Raw genomic sequence first — 17,637 nt, forward strand, 5'->3', positions numbered from 1 at the left:
ACTTCTTTTTATAGGCAGTCATTCTCTCCAATTAAATTACTCTATCCTCCTCCTCCAGATTTTTAGAGGCTGCCTTTTATTTTCTCCTAAAAATGTCATGTTTTGGGGCACTATAATCCTAATCACATCTTAAAGAACTTATTTGCTTTGAAGAATTGTGGTATCAAGAAATCAACAATGTGAGGCTTTTGGTCAATTTATTTATTAATTTTGTTTGCCATGCTGATAATTGGAAGTTTTTTATTTGCAAATGTAGTGATAAAACCAGCAGTGCCTTTTGCATACACAAGATTAGCCTTTTGGCCCCATATTAATACTCACTTTTAATAAAGTACCAATTTTTCTAAGAGCTAGAAGCCACAATAACTACATTTAGGAATGGTAAATAGTAAGTCCTAACAGTAATGGAATTGAAAAATGAAGTTTTTGTTAATATTTATGTGACAATTGATTTGTGAGGTGACACCAAGAACTGAAAGTGATCTCCAGATTTATAATAGTGTACTCCTGACCTAAAGAACTGAACACTGAAAGCCAGAGCACTAATTGATCTGCATCTGGAAGGAAACAGCTGAACTCACCAGACTTTGAGAGCAAGGTATGGAAGCTTGTTATTAAATTTCAGTTGAAAAGTAGATATTCTACATTGCATATCAGAAATCTTTTCTTAGTGAGCACCACAGGGCTATTATGATTTCTGCAAGGCAAAAATTTAGATTAAACCCCAGAGCAAGCCTTCTAATTTTCTACAGAGGAATGACAGCATGGCTTCACTCTGGAGAAAATAATTTGGAAATTTGATTTAAACAGGAATGCTTTTTTCTTAAAATTTTAGCATCAGTCTTAGTGTGATGTGGGATAGCCAGTGGTGTGGACTTCAGCCTTAGTGATGGTCCACAGTGATGAGCTGTAAACAGAGGGATACATTAAATCATAGCATGAGCATATGGATGTTACCAGTGACCCAAACACTGCAGTGAATAGAGAAACAAGTTTGTTGTGTGCTACAGAGAGATTAGACAGCTACCTCCCCAGGAGAGCTGGTTAGGAACACAACATTTTCCCATGAAAAAAATACTGAATTGTTAGAAGAATAACATATGCTGTAGGAATGTATCCATTTCATTATCTTCCCCTTGGAAAGGAGAGAAATCCTGTTTTGTGAAAGCTTATAGACCTCTCTGCAATTGCCTCAGCTCCTGAATCAGCTGGGCTGCCTGACATCCAGGAATCATAAGCCACCTCTGTGGAAACTGGGTGCCACAGAAATCCCAGCTCCCCAGCACGGCTGGGCATTCACAGTTCACAGCCCTTAACACACTTCACACTTCTCCAGGAATGAGTTCCTCTGGGTTTCAATAGTTTCTAAATCACAGCCCTCATATATAATTTTTTTTTTAAACATATTAAAACATATATTGAAAAGTCTAAATTAAAGCTCTGAACAACACTTCAAATGCTCCATTTTAATTTCTATTTTGAAGCATCTAATCTATTGTAATAAATTTTGACACCTTGAATGAATCTGTAAAATTGGTCCATTGTAACATCAAATAAGAGAAGTAGTACTTGGAACAAGAAAGTAAGGTGGTCATTCACTACAAGCCACAGTAGCAACTGTTTTATTACGGCAGCAAAATGCAACCGTGCTGCCACATTAAAAACAGATGTCTACCTAAAGTGTGATGAGGACTCATTGAATTTTCTAGTTCAAAGATTTAAAATTTGCTATGAAACCTCTGAAACAAAGGCACTCTGAAGAGAAAAATAAGCTTTATGTCAGAAGCAATTTCTCTTACAAAAAGATTCAAAAAGGTTGAAAAATTAGTGTAATTAAGTAAATAAATTTAAAATAAAACCTAGGGTAAACCAAAAAACAGTATATAAGAATAATAAAATAAGAACAAACCCACTTTTTTAAAAATTGCATTTTTACAGGGATTCCAAATACAATTTCCCATTTTTTAAACTAAATATTGTAGTTAGACTGAAATGTAATTCATAATCAAATCTTTTTGCCACAGGCCTTTTTAATTTTTAGATTTCCTTTCAGATTCAAATAGAAGCAAATGTCAAACCCCCTAGCAATAGATTCTCCTGGCTCTGCACATTTCTGTTTGCAAGCACCAAAAGGCTTTTTTAGCCGCACTGTGAAAATGTATTTTCTTTGGCAGTCTCATAACCAAGGAGATGGTCTTAGCAGATATCAATTAAGATGCCTTCTATTTCAGTCTGCAGTGTACTTCAAACATATGTCTGCTACCAAGATGCCAGTTCCATATGTGTCATTCCTTTGGGATTTACTGTTATTTGCAAAGTACCTTTAGAAAGAAGAACAGAAGAAGCAGATTGAGTAAGAGTTCAATAAACCCACTCTGAAACACTGAATATAATAGAGAATCATCGAGAACCTTATTGTAAAATAGCAATAATATTTTATAAACTTTGCAGGATGCCTTTGCAGGAGCATTATGCATGTTAATTAAAAACTTCTCCTGTATTTAATTGTGAAGATTTTTTTTTCCATATGAGCATAAAGCATCTGTCATGAATTTTCTGTACAGATGCACAGGTACAATTGTAGCCAGAAAGTGCAAAGTGCAAAGGTCTGACATCCCATCTGTCCTCAGAAATGTTTCCTACCTACCCTGATTGGAAAAGTACAAGTGCTATTCTTCAGCATATGTAAAAATTTAATTTTGTTTCTTTAAAACCCAGATAGCTGGAGATGCAGTTATGCGTTTGAAGTACATAAGGGAGATTTGGTCCATGATTTTATGATCAGACTGATTTCTTGGGTTACTCAACTTGCTTATTAAAAAATGGAAATGAAATAGCAAGAAAATTTCAATTAGTGAGTGTTGGTTTTATTTTAAGAATTAAGAAATACATATATTTCATTTTAAACTGTACATTTTTAAAAGAAAATCCTTGCATTATTGTGAAATTACATTTATGGGAAATTGAAGTTTGTTAACATGTAGATAACTATTCCAATATTTTATATAATATATAATAGTAGTGTGAAAAACTTCAACAGAAATAATTATGAAAGTGACTTTTAAAAAATTAAAGTATTCTTGCATTTCAAGCTCTTAACCAAGATTTGATTTTTACACATATTTGGAAAAATACTGTGTACCTTTTCCACCTGCAGACCTCATAAGTTAAACTTCTGAGTTTAACTTTACAGTAAAACTTTACAGTACAGTACAACTTCTGAGTAGCGTGCTCTTTTTTTTTTTTTTTTTTAATTATAACTGAAATGCTGAGATGCATAATTTACCTTAGGGTGTGAGAATTTTTGAGAAACATATTCTCAGAGACGATTGCATGCTCGGCTGTAGCAGAAACACTGAACTCTGCTAGTTTTAAGCCTGTGGCCACTAGAGTAATTAATGACCAGGGCTTTGAAAGTGAGGCTGTTGAGCTGCACCAGCTCCCAACACCCTTTTTTCCTTTATGCCAATAAATTTGGGGTGCTGTTAAGTTCCTCTTTTCTTTCTTGTGCTCATAAAGATGCACATTTGTCATTTATTTACCACATCAAAGTCCTGAGAAGAATCATTTAAATCTGGTGTCCTGGTTTGAATGAAGCTTCCACACCTCTCTGGTCCCATAAACCCTGCCACAAAATTTGCCAGCTCTGAGTCCACAAGTCTAGATATGCTGTTTTCCAGAGTCCCTTACAAAGTCTGGGAAAGAATGATGACTCCTTTACAGGCTAGTGACATTTTCTTTCCCCTGAAGCATTTATTTCCTCCTCAGAAGATATTTTTCATGCTCTAAAGCAGGCCTTGCCATAATTTCCTGGAAGCCAGCCACATCCAGCAGGTTAAAACCTTTCAAGATTATCCAGTCTGCAGGATTTTTTAAAGAACAGGAATAACTCAGGTATGATGTGGGTCCGAATGCAGCGTTTAAAACACTAAAGATATCTAAAAATAGTTTTTAAGAGCAGTGGAAAAATGTTCCTGTGCCTCCTTTTCATGCCAGGTTTAGGTTATTATTTACAGCAACACAGAGAGTCCACTGCCATGACAGAACTGGGCTGTGGAGATGGCAATCCTGCACTGTCTCATCTTTTATGCCTGCACCTTATTTTTCTTCCTAGGTAAAGAGCATCACTTGTTGTTGACCCTTGCTGTCAGTGCTCCTCTTTTCTCCTCCTGCACTTCTGCCCTGCAGGCCTTGTCCCTCCATTTCAGTTCAACATTGCTCCTGTAAAGCAGCCTTCTTGGAAGGTTTTCAGTCTGCCCTACATTCTAAATCACAAAAATATGGTCATGCAAAGCTTTCTGTCACCAGTGTGGGTTAAAGAGGTTCCACTGCTGCAGTAAGAGAGCAAGAGAGACAAGCAAGCTCCTAACTTTGGTGCAGGAGATATGTAGCCCCTGCCCATCCCCCTCAAAATATTTGGCTAGCTCAGTATTAATTTTATCTAAACATCAATCTAATTAGAAAATCATACACTCCTGAGACCTCTCAAGACTTAATTTTCATTAGCTGTTGCTTATAACTTGATGTGATGGAAAGAAATGAGCCAGATTTTCACTAAACCATCTCTTAGATAATAATGATGGGATGCCATGACATACAGCCATTTGGTGAATATATTTCCAACATTTAGAGCTATGTAATGAGAAAGAAACCCTTGACACAAAAAACCCTTCTTTTAAGGAGGTCCTGGGAAACTCTCCACATACAGACAGATTCACAGATGGAGTGTCACAGTCTATCATATATTTATTTCAGTAAGACAGTTAACTTTAGGAAATAAAATGCAACAACCATTTGAAATAACATTTGCTAAATTCCAGTATTCTTATTGCTGTGTATCTGAAAACAGGTTAATCATGTCCATACATTTCACCCAACCATTACCTATCTCTATCATAGGTGAGAAGCAGTGAATGGAAAAAATAAACAATGCTAATTGCAGGTTTAACTTGTGCTATATATCTTCCCCACTTCATTTCAGTCTCCAGGTCCCATTCATTATACCTCTAAGTGTCTATGTACAAACACAAGCTGAACAATAAGTAATATGCATCTCACAGAAAAGAAGGAACTCATATTTTTGTTCTTGCTTGAATATCACAAACACAGTAACACTAAAACACATAGATCATTACTTTTTATTAGATAAGAAGCACCTCAACATTTAGCACTTAAATCTTCATCTCCAGCTTTAAACATTTCAAAAGAAAAAATTCTTTATAAATCTCATGTGCTTTAGATAACTCTAAATATGTGTAAAAAGCATCATTGAATCCTTCAGAAGCTGTGCAATAATGTGTAATCCATCCATGTTTGTAAAGCAAAATAAAATCAATCAGCCTCATATTTCAGAGGATACATTCACATGTATTTTTGTATGGTCTTTAATAGCAACTAAAACTTACTTCTTATCCTACTGAGTACTGCTGAGGCAGCTGCAGAGAGACAGTGAAAGGCTGTTTGTAGAAAGAGCAGATTATTTTTCTTGCTCTGGGTAAGTTAACATTTTAATTCTTTTATTCCTGTGAGTTATTTTTGGCGGAGCCAATAGAACCAGCCATTGTAACCAAGTCTGATCCCACAACCCTCTCTTGTTGTAAATGATAGCCCCAGCTTTCATTTTCTGTGCAAGGAAGACTTAAACAAAAATTTCCCCTAGAAAACCTCATCCTCACTCAGCTATGCCCATTGCTATCCAGATGTTGAATTTTCTACACACCTCAAAGAGTTCTTTGCATTCTTTGCATCTTTAATAACTAGAAAATTTTAAGCACCGTAAAATAATGAATGCAGGGTACTGATTTTTCCATCATCCACTGATTAATCATATGCATATGTCTCTCCAGCTCATAGCTGCACTTCTGGGGTTTTGGGAAAAGCATACCTCTAAACTCCTTGAGAATGAGGAAAAGCCATTGGAGGGGACATACCATAACCATAGTAAATCAAGATAGATTATGTGCAGTTTGCTACCAGAACATTAGTCATCAGAGCTAAATTGCTGTATTTTAGGTCACAGACAGAGTCTGTAATTTTTTGGATGAATAATTGTGAAGTTCACAGCAACATTCCTTGTGTCTGACGAAACCTGCTCAGGCCAGCCCTCCGGAGATGCTCTCAGAGAGGCACACAGCCATGTCCCCCTCCATCATCTCCAGCACTAACGAGATTACAAAGTGCATCTTTGGGAGAACAAGTGTGACTGCATGTATGGAGACTCATGTGTGGTGATGAGCTGGAAATGTTTAAATCAGGGCTTCTAAAACAGGCAGATCTGTGTGCTGCTTCCAGACAAGCGTAGTTAGCAGTGATGGATATCTTGAATGCTGCCAAGATCCAGCTGGGACATGTTCTCAAAAGTACAGAGAGAAGATAGATTATGTTTTCTTCTACATAAATTGAGTCTCTCACCTACATTGCTACAAATCTCAGATCTCTGACATTTCAGACTGTTACAAGACTTGATTTTAAGGTAGAATATGTTTTGAAAGATTTAAGAGAACTGAAGAGCACCATACAGTCCCTCTTCTTGACTTAGTACCTCTCTACTGCTGAGGACCAGAGACACAAACAAGATATTACAGAATTTACATAAAATCTGGAAGGTGTAAATTTAGTTTTACAAATCTCTGTGAAGGATATTTTATATCAAGAGGTTTGTATTTGAGTAATATAAACATATAGCTGTATTTATTTAATATATTGCTTGCTAAATTTGTGTGCAAGATGAAAAAAGTTTGCTCTGGGCCAGTGGAGCCTGTAGTTGACAAGAGTCAACTGCAATAAGGAATCACGAGATCACACATTTAAAGACAGAGACCTAATCTCTGAGGTAAGTTTTGACCTTTCCTGTTACTAATATAAAGATGTTTTTACATTTTAAATTAATAAATTAGTCTCTTTCCTTCTTTTTTCCTTCTTTTCCCCTTTAGGAATAAGTCAGTTTTGTGCTGCATGCAGTAGGAATGGAGTACATCACCATCCCTGATGTGACAAGAATGTTAAACCACAGCATGCTAATGAAATAACAAAAGAAGTCGAAGCAGGAATGGAAAACAGGAAAATAAGAGAAGCCCACAAAAACAAAATATGTATTTCTAGATGTCTGTAACATTGCAATAACTCCTAGAACAGAGAGACAGGTATTCAAGTATTTATCACATGTAAAATGTAGGTAAAACATTGGCTTTATTTTTTCTTCAGCACTCAACCCAATGCCTTTAAGTGATTTCCATAACCTCAGCTTTTGCAGTGTAATTATTCAACTGAAAGATTAACAGGAGCAAAAATGATAATACAAAAATGATAAAATTTTCCTTTAAACAGTAGAATACCTGAATACAGCAGTGAATTATCTGATTTTTGAAGGAGAACAATTCAAGAAGTATTGCACTTACATCAAAGAGAATCCCAAAGGCTTGAAATCTTAACACCAGACAAAGTGCAGAAACCTGAGTGACAGAAACAAAGATGTTTTACTGTTAAACACTCACCGTGTAATGAACCATACACAAACCTTACTCTGCCTAAAAAAAATATTTTTACTTCAATTACTATTTGAAATAAGTAAAATAATTTCACAGTAGTGTCAATACATCCTGGTGCAAACAAAGTGTAGATTTATTAGCTGTACCTTCTGTGTTACACTTCTGCAAAATGTTTAAGCCAAAATACTGTAGTATGGCAAAACAGACACCAACACAACCAACAATTCCATTAGTCTTTGCCACCACTGTGTGAAAAGTTTAGGTTTTAGAACACAGAAATCAGCCATTTGGATTAAACTAGTTCTATCTTTTCCATAGTCTTCTTTTGACAAAAAGCAGGATCTGATCATTTCAGTGAACTAGATATACTAGAGTAACAAGCAAGCTCTGCCTGTCACACTGTATCTACTAGCTCAGCTAAAACAAATACATTGCTACCCTCTAAGGCTTTTATTGATTGAACTAAATTGGTATAACTACTTAATACAATAACGACCTTTTAACTTTACACTTGTAAAGCTCATTTTCCCTCTTAAGAGTTGCAAAATACTTCATAAACACAGTAAGAGAAAAAATGCAACCTGAATCTAACTTACTAATGAAAGGTGCAGGAAAAACATAGGGAGGTTTAGTATCTGGCCAAGCACTCCATATCAACACTCTGACAGTGCCAAGAACAGAACACCAAGCTCCTAGTTTTAAATTTTCAATTTTAACATTTAACTACTTCCTGAGAAGTCTTCATTACACATACCTTTAACTGTGTCACAACTCTGTTGGGTATAAAGTCAATATGATTCATTCTGCTTTAAGCAGTTTGTGGTCTTGCTAATGCGATTATATTCAGGTCATTGAGCGATACCTTCATGGAAAGTGAAACTACCATAACATACTGAATCAATATCTTGTTGAATTCCTGTAAGATATATGTTGGAGGATAAATTTTCAACTCTTACTCATATGAGACCAAATGTTTAGCTGGGTCATACTGGTGGTTTGGCTCAAATAGCACTCTGTTACACACACACACACACATGGTTTCTTCCAATGCAAATAAGTTATCAAGTATGCTTTGCTCCACAAAATTAAAAAAAAAAAACCCTGCATGAAGAAACATGTCACAATAGGGATTCCCTTTGCAGAATCACACATCAACAAGTTACCAGCCTGATAGCGGACAAGTTTTCATAAAGCCATAGCAGCAGATAATTCCACATACAGTTTTTTGCTTAAGAGTTTAAAGATTTTACCAGTGATATCCCTGAAGTCATATTCCCATAATGACTCAAGTGTTTTACTGAACTCAGACCTAAATTGCAAGGAAAAAAAATGGTGCAAATGTTGAAAAAGCAGCAATTTTAATTTAAGGATCTTTTTAATTAACTGTAGAAATTTTTTTATTCAAAACATGATTTTTTGGGTACATTTACAAAGACAGCAGTCAGCCAGGGAGACAGCAGATTCTTTATTGAACTTTGTATCCCCTCAACAGCAATCTCTTGTAAATGGTCAAAATATATCTATTTATATATGTATCAGCTGGTGGTTTCTACAAGGATTTTTGAATGTAACAAAAACAGAAAGTAGCACTCTGCGATACAGAGTGTAAAACATCGAATTATACTATTACACATCAGTCTCAAGTATTAAATCCCATTATACTATCTCAGAAGTGCTCTATTTTGCTGTTAAATAGAACAACAAAATAATTTAACTTCTTTTTACCTCCACTACTGTTTTCATTATTTCTCTAGGTTTTGGGATCAGTCACCATCTGGCCAGCTATCACAAGCTGCAGAAAGAAATATTTTTTTGCCTGGTCCAAATAATTATTATCAAACTAGTTTATTTCTGCAGCTATTCAGCTCTCTCTTAGCCAAAGGACGAAAGGAAGGTCTTCATTTTTCTGCACACAGAGTTACCATACTACAAGTAGTTGGTTTTCATGAAGAACATAGGTCTTAAATTTTCAGGTCTATTTGACCACATTTTAACTAGTTTTTGACATATAATGTGAGAATTTACACTCTAGTTACACAGAATTATTGTTGGGTTGGGACTTTCTTACAAATTAATAACAAAACTTTTTCTTGTGCATCAGATTTCTTGAGTGTGCATCAGCCTTAATGGCTAAATTTAATGCTTTGAAGTGAGGGGTATTTACTTGTTAATACTCTCTCCTAATATTTCCAGATTATTTTTTAATTTGCTGCCACTCAGGATTGAAGAAGAAGCAATGTTTTTAATTCAGCCTGAGGTAGGCTTCTAAGAAAAATTACTTGCTTTTTTGTTATTTAATTAATTATTTTTTTAAAAAAATTTAAAAATCAAGAATAACGCACAACACCAAAACTAGAACAAACCTTAACCCACTATTATAAGCCAAAGCTTTTCTCACATGTGCAAGCTCAGTGTTTGCTCCTGACATTAATTACTACAAAGGTAAACTATCTAACATTCTAGCACTCAGGGGAACTGCACATCACAGTCAGTGACTGCACCCTGATAGCTCTCAGTGCCAAGGCTTTGGGAATGAGGAATTTGAGGGACTGTAATGGCTTCTGGCCTGGGAAAACAAGGTGTTAGGGAAGCTGTTCTGCAACTATTTCAACCTGTCACTGTTTGTTTCAACTGAAATAGGTGCAAATTAGAAATGTTTGTTGAAATGAGCTGATTTTTCACCTCCATTGCCTTCCTTCCCCTTTCCATAAAAGCTATTTGCAAACTCAGAGAAACAGCGCAGATTTAAACCCACTAAGAAACATTGCAAAATATGCTTAGCAACAAAACTATGTTTGGAGTTGAAAGGGCTCCAAATGAGAGCTCAGCAGCAGTGCAGTGTTCATCCTATTATTCATCTGAACATTATTGAACCTGTCTTATATCTCTGTAAGAAAAAATTGTACTTTTCAGACACAGCACCTTGTAGAGCACAAAATTAATTTTAGAACATAAGTAAAAAACCCCAAGAAAATAGAGAAGTCATTGGAGCTGAACTAATTCTTTTTCTGGGAAAGAATTTCTACCCAGAAGCACTACTTTACATATAATTATTTGATAGGTAATGACAAATGACCTAATGATTAGAAAGTTGTCATCGCCATACATTTGCCAGCGATAGGAAACATCTGTATCCCTACATGGAAATAAGTGCCACAAAACCAGATTTCAAAATTAAATGTGCAAACCCTGCTTACCTCATAGCATAAATTCTTGTTGCACTTCTGGAATAATCACACATTTATGTTTTAAAAGATAGGGAAGTAATACAACTCAAGAGCTACCATCCTTAAAAAATGACTGTACAACAGAGTGTGAGAACTTTAACAAGCAATGATAAGTCACTTATAGAAGGTTCTCTAAATAATATCACTCACAAGTGTATTGAAAAAAGTGGCAATAATACATGAAAGACAGGAATGTACTTTGTAATTTCAGAACAACTTTATATGTCAGACTGCCAGATAAATATTTACAACACACTCCAGCTTAGCTGAACTTATATGACTTCAATCAAGGGAAACTGCTTCCAGACACGAAGGTCGTGAAGCATGTTATCAACTTTCCAGAGCCTGCCTTCAAAATCACATCGAAAGTGGAGAGCCACACGGCTGTCTAGTGTTATACAGACTTAGAAACACTGATAGGAAGTTTATGAAATCCTCCCCAGGGGAAAAAAAAAGAAGCAGGACTGTGCTGCTACCATATTATTTAATAAAACCTAGGGAAGCTTGTTCTTTATGTATGATTCTTATAACCTTTCCTGGGAACACAGACCTGTGACATGGGAGCCCATGTAGATTGCAGAGACTTTGAATGTGGATGGTAAAAATCACCCTGACAAGTGAGAACAAATGCAGAGAGGGTCTGTGCAACAGGCCTCGAGCCAGATCTGCAGTGACAAGTTGTGTTCTTTTAAAAGAAATGTTACTACTGCTGCACAAGAGCAGGAAGAGAAAACACACCAGTTAGAAAAGACTGAATGAAGGCAGAGAACAGCCAAAGTTGTCACTTACAGCCACACTCAGAATCAGATACTAAAAATTTGAAATTAAAAACTTTCAAGAAGAATTATCAGTTTTTGTAAGAACAGACTGATTTCTTTTGACATAATTGTTATTCTTTTATTAATAGATTAAGTTAACTTATTATAAGAAATTATCATGCAAAAGATCTTTTACCCTGATGAACTGAAGACAGAAAAAATAAACTATTCCAGGTATCACAGAACCTTGCAATTTAGGCATTAGGTCATGTACAATAAATTCTTCAAACTGCAGTTAAAAGGAGTGTTTTGGTGTTAATTACTATTTTCAAGAATCACTGGAAATGTTGAGAATTCAAAAAATTCCAAGTTGGAAATCCTTCCTCTTATGAAAATATCTGGTTCCTTTTTATTTTCTTTCTGTTTTCTGAACCTTAGGCATGTCAGAAATAATAGTGATAAAAGCTAGAAGTTACTTCTGCTTTTTTGTTTGGACTTTGGGCTTTGTTAAAGAAAAGCTAAATAGAACATGCAATACTGATTTTCTAACCTTTCTTCATCAGGGTTTATGATCATCTGAAAAAAGCAGAAAGGAAGCAATTACCCTCTTAATTATTTTTCTTGCAATACTAGTGAATTTATTACTTTTCTCATACCAAATATTAGCTGTGTATTACTCATTTTCACTACAGATTACTGTTGGTTACTTCTGTTACTACTGGATAACTACTGAATATTATGTTTGTAACATAATTAAGGCTGTAAAACATAGTAAAAAAGTAGTGATATGCAAAGGGAATAAAAATATGTCATTGACACTACTGTGTGTATAAATGCAGACACAAAGCAGTGAGTTTAGGAATATTAATTCCAAATGATCTGAAATTTGCTCATTGTTTCCTACAATACCAATGTGGTCTATTACTACCAACACAGTGAATATATCAGTTCTCAGCACATAAGTGGATATTGCAGTACAAGTGATGGAAAAAGCCAGAAAAGGCAGACTCATAGAGTATTCCCTCCTTTAGGTGTACTTTCTGTCATGAAATATTTTTAAATAAGCGTGAAGAATAGTGTATGTTGTTCACAGCAGCCTTATGATACCTTTGCCATTGTCCAGCCTATTGCTCTGGGAAACACAAGATGACTGTAATTTAAATCCCCAGCTGAGACTCACATGGAGTTCTGAATACTGGTTGTGGTGCATAGCAAGACAAGTAGGTAGAATCACATCCTTGACCTAATGAAAGGATGGGAAGTTGTGCTCATTCACCCACTCATCTAAGCTCTTTTTTTTTTTTTTTAGCATTCCTGCTTGGCTCTTAAGTAAGTTAAATTGATTGATTTAACTCACAATATTTCAAAGAAAAGGACTGGAATAGGTACTTCTAACCCACAGCAAAAAGTAGAGGTGTTTTCCTTTTCCCAAAACCACTTATGGGAACATAAAACAAATTCGTGTGTAGCCCAAATCTCCCCCAAAACAATTCATTGGTTTTCCCATATTGAAGCAGAACCCCATCACCAAAGCTAAATGCATTTGCCATGTCATTAACCACTCATAGAAACTGTTCAGTTTGAGTTTGCTACGGTCACATGTACAACTCTGGTTTTATGGACCACAGCCACACAGTTTTGACTATTTTTTTTTTTTTAACATTTGAACTTCTTTGTCCAGCAATCTGTTTTATTTTAACACAAACTGTCAGAAGAGCAAGATACCCTGAAACCCCATTGCTGTCTCTTGTGGGTGAGATAATCGATGTTACAGGCCTGTTGCCCTTATCTTTGGGGAGTGTTTAACAGCATGATGGGAGTTCCATTTTGATTTGTGACTGTTTCATCTGGGTGGCCCAAACACCCCATGGAAGGTGTGAACAGACAGCTGCTGCATTTATAAAGCAAAGAGTTTGTTCTGAAACTTAGGTTTTCATTTTTGAGGCAAGTAGAATCTTGGGATTACAGCAAGTAAGATCTTGGGATCAAGCTGGTGCCTGCACATCACACATCTGATATTATTTGTTTAAAGGGGGATTCAGTCATCCAAAACCAAGTCTGTCTGGAATAGTTCATCCAAGGAAAAATACCAAAAAGGATACTCAAGAAGACACACTTCCTTTTGTAGCATAAACGACAGAGCATTTGTAGAATCATGGGGATATTCTGATGGTAACTCACAATTAAAAACAAACAAAACAGAAAAAAGATATTTTCAATTGTTTGATCTCTCTCAAATTTCTTTCTAAAAAGATTTTCCTTTCAAGCATGGCATCTACCACTGTTGCTTGTAATGTGATGTGAACAGTGACATGAAAAGAATAGCAGTTTACACAAGAGGCCTTAGGTTTCTGAAATATTTCAGGCACGATGTTATATTTACATCTGTTCAGACATGTTGAAGAAGTGGGTAAGAAAACTACTGTTAAAAATCTCCTCTGGACCTGGGGAAGTATCATCTCTGCTGGTCATTTTAAAAAATACATTCAATGCTGACATCATTTATTGTTTTCTACTGAAAGGAGAACCATATTAACATATTGTGGCTGGTTTTGGTTGTTAGGGCCATTGTTCAATTAAGTGGATTTCAGCTGAAGTTTTAAGTCGCAAGATAGTTGGGAAAGTTGATGACCTACAGGAATATGTAGAGTATGCATGGTGCTGAAAGGCAAGAGAGTGAAGTTTGACTCTATTAAGATGGATGTGGAGTGATTGATAACATGTGTGAGAATGTAGATAGGAGTGTTGAACACGGAAGCAGAGGAGACAGGGAGTGTATTTTTACCCATTTCTAAAAATTCTGTTCTAAAGCCAGGAAGGACATTGTGCAGGTTATTTGTACTCTCCTCTAGCTTGCTGGGGCAAATATGATTTTTTAAGAATCTATGTTACCACAAATAAACCTAGAACACTGGAAAGACCAGAAGAGGAAGAAATGTTGACCAAATCCACCACAAGGTCTTCTTATTTTTAAAGTGAATCCTGTTCCTATTGCACAGAACCACAAAAAGAGCTGTCAGCATCCATTACAGATACTTTGGAACATAAAAGCTCATGAATGATCTTTTGTCTTTTTACAGAACAATCATTTCATTTTCTCTGCAGAAGACCTACCTTCAGAAAATAAGCTGGGAGGACTTTGATATAAACCACACACAAAGAGACTCTCTGCTTTGTAAACCAGATCTTTAGAAATAATTCTGTGCCTACTCCTTAAGTGTGAGTTTAGTCATTTTAGAATGTTGTGTCTTAGTCTTCTACCCTTAATTGAGGCATGTTATGTATGTTTATCCTAAAACCAGTGAGTGTAATTTATTGCAATCAGTAGACTCTCAATCACTAAACAATGACACTCCATTTAACTGTTTTTTAGCCTCAAGTAAACATTAAAAGTCTAATAGACAAAATATAATCTACACAAATCAAATCAGTCAAACATTCTCAAACTTCTAATTGTTATAACAACCTATTTCCTAACCTGATCTTTTCATGTACTCTTAAAAGCTTTCATCGTGCTTTCTCTGTTCTTAAAGAATCATAGAGTAGTTTGGGCTGGAAGGGACCTTAAAGATCATTTAAATCCAAATCCCTTGCCGTGGGCAATAACATCTTCCACTAGACCAGGTTGCTCAAAGCTCTGTCCAATCTGTCCTTGAACACTTCCAGGGGTGAGGCATCCCAGCTTCTCTGGGCTGCCTGTGCCAATCCCTCACCACCCTCACAGTGAAGAATTTCTCCTAAAATCCAAACTAAATCTACACCCTTTCAGTTTACAGTCAGTGCCCCTTGTCCAATCACTATTCTTCATTATCATTATTTTGTCAGTAAAATGTCTTCCCCTATCAGCTTTTCCAAAATTTTCCATTATGTCTTGAAGTAGCAGCCTGGTAGCCAGGATGGCCTGACGCAGCTGTAGCTCTAGCATATTTCAGCACCCAGGTATGAACTCCATGCCTGCTACTTTTCTTTTTTCCTCTCTGCTGTGACAGCAGGCACACGAGTTGGCTGCACTTACTACAAGATGTAAAAAAGATGCAGAAAGATCCCTCTGCACCTTATGGAGAGTTTCAGAATAGATCTTGATATTCAAAAGGCGAGAGAAGGCACTGACCTAAAGACAGCCTTGCCTCCTTAAGTACCATAATATTCCACTCACTCTGATTTATATACAGACTTGCTATATTTTACTACTGTTAACATTTTACTCCAAGTCATAAACTCTTCAATAAAATAAACGTATTAATGAATAGATTTCAGCAACTTTTTGCATTTCACAACATGAGAAAGCATTTCTTCAAAATGTTCTGGAACTATTTGCTCCTGCATTTCTCAGATTATTTGTCAAGAAATTTTCTGCATTTCACACAGTATTTTCTATTTTATATCAACTGCTTTGCTGAAAATATACTTTAATCTGATTTCCAATTATTAGACCCTTTTCCCTGAAAGTTGATGAAAATATTATCTGTTTAAAGTTGAACAAATGCAAAGAAGGAAAGAATAATCTATGAGCTCAGCTGTGAGTTATCTTTGCATGTCCAAATTCAGACACAGTATGAAAGTAATTTGACATTGAATAACCTGAGTTTTGGAGTCACTTTGAATGTAAGCATCCAGATGTTTTCTGTATTATCTTTGAGGATTGCAAATGTAAGTAGAGCAGTAAGGAGCTCCAGATTCTTCCACTTGATTTATTGTCTGACTTGAGGAAATCAGTTCTTTAAACTTCCTTTTCTTTTTTTCCATTGAAGGTTTAAAGTACTTATCTATCATGGTCCCTGCTTTGAGGTAAATGCTTTTGGTAATGCAGGAAAGGGTGGCTTGTTATGCTCACATTTGGCACCTCACTGCTGCTGCTCTTCATCTCCCTCTGCTCCTTGCAGAGCCTTCACGAATCCTTCCTTTTCCAGCTTCCTCCAGCTGATGGAAGCAAGCACTGCACACTTCATGATAGAATCCAGCAGACCATGCATTATTCCATGGGTGTTTCTAGCCCACTGTGATTGCATTCACCATCTCTGGGATATGTTTATTGTTTGTACTGTTTACTTCTTCCACTTAATATCATCATTTAAGCATGAAACTATGCCATGTTTACATGTGCAAAATATTGCCTTCTTGCACTTGAACAGACTTTTAATTTTTTGTCTTCATCCTAACACATGCAAGCAGATTTATGAAAGCACTTCTTGTTTGGTCCTCATGAATTTTCTCCCAGCTGAACATTCTTTTTACGCTTTTTCATGTTTGGCTTAAGTCACATCATATTATGTTAAAAACTTTTGGCTCCATTTCATAACGCTGAAGCAGAAAAGCTCATAATAAGTTGATTTATGATCTGCACAAAGATCTTAGAGAATTTATGAGCCCTGGTCCTCATTTCAATGGGCATAAAAATGAGAATATACCTATGTATATGCATATGTGTGAGTGTGTGTGTGCATGTATGTTGTACATATATGTACAGTATGTTACTGCAACGTGTCAAATGTTCAGGGTCTGAATGTTTCCAGCTATGGGCAATCATTAGCCAAAATACACTGACAGAAAATATATCTCCAGCACAATCAGTAGAAGAACACATCACAGTAACTGCCTCTCACTTCTGCTCGTATAGAGCTGTTTCTTAGTAAAGCTTATGTGCAGAACTTCCTTTCTGAAAGAGGAGGAGAGAGAAAGTGAGGAGGGGATAAGAAAGGAAAAGGAAAACTGCACAGAATTTAATCCAAGCAAGTTTCTACACATCTCTATTGATTCTAACTTAAAGATTTCACTAACCTTTTTAGAAGATAAAACAGTTGGCACATTTTTGTCAGGGTAAAATAAACAGTGTTATTTTAAGCAAAGAATATATACATGTTTTTAAAACCTCTTGGCATGTTGAAGAGTGGGACACCAGGGAAATAGAAGTGTCTGTTTTTTGTAAAATTCCTCTGGTTTCTACAAAGATCCTCTCTGACCACAAAGGTTTACATGGAAAAAGAAAGTATAATGAATTCTCTCATAACTGCTTATGTCTCATAGACCTGATTTTTTTGTCAATATGTCCGGATTCTTTGTATAAGGTACACTTCTTTCTTTTTGTGTCTAGCAGCAGGACTTCACAAAAAGAAAACAGAAACTTGGCTAAAAATCAGTAGGAATCCTCAGTACTCAGGTGTTTTA

Source organism: Lichenostomus cassidix, chromosome 2 (assembly GCF_008360975.1).
Source record: "Lichenostomus cassidix isolate B80296 chromosome 2, HeHo_3.0, whole genome shotgun sequence".
Classification (NCBI taxonomy): Eukaryota; Metazoa; Chordata; class Aves; order Passeriformes; family Meliphagidae; genus Lichenostomus; species Lichenostomus cassidix.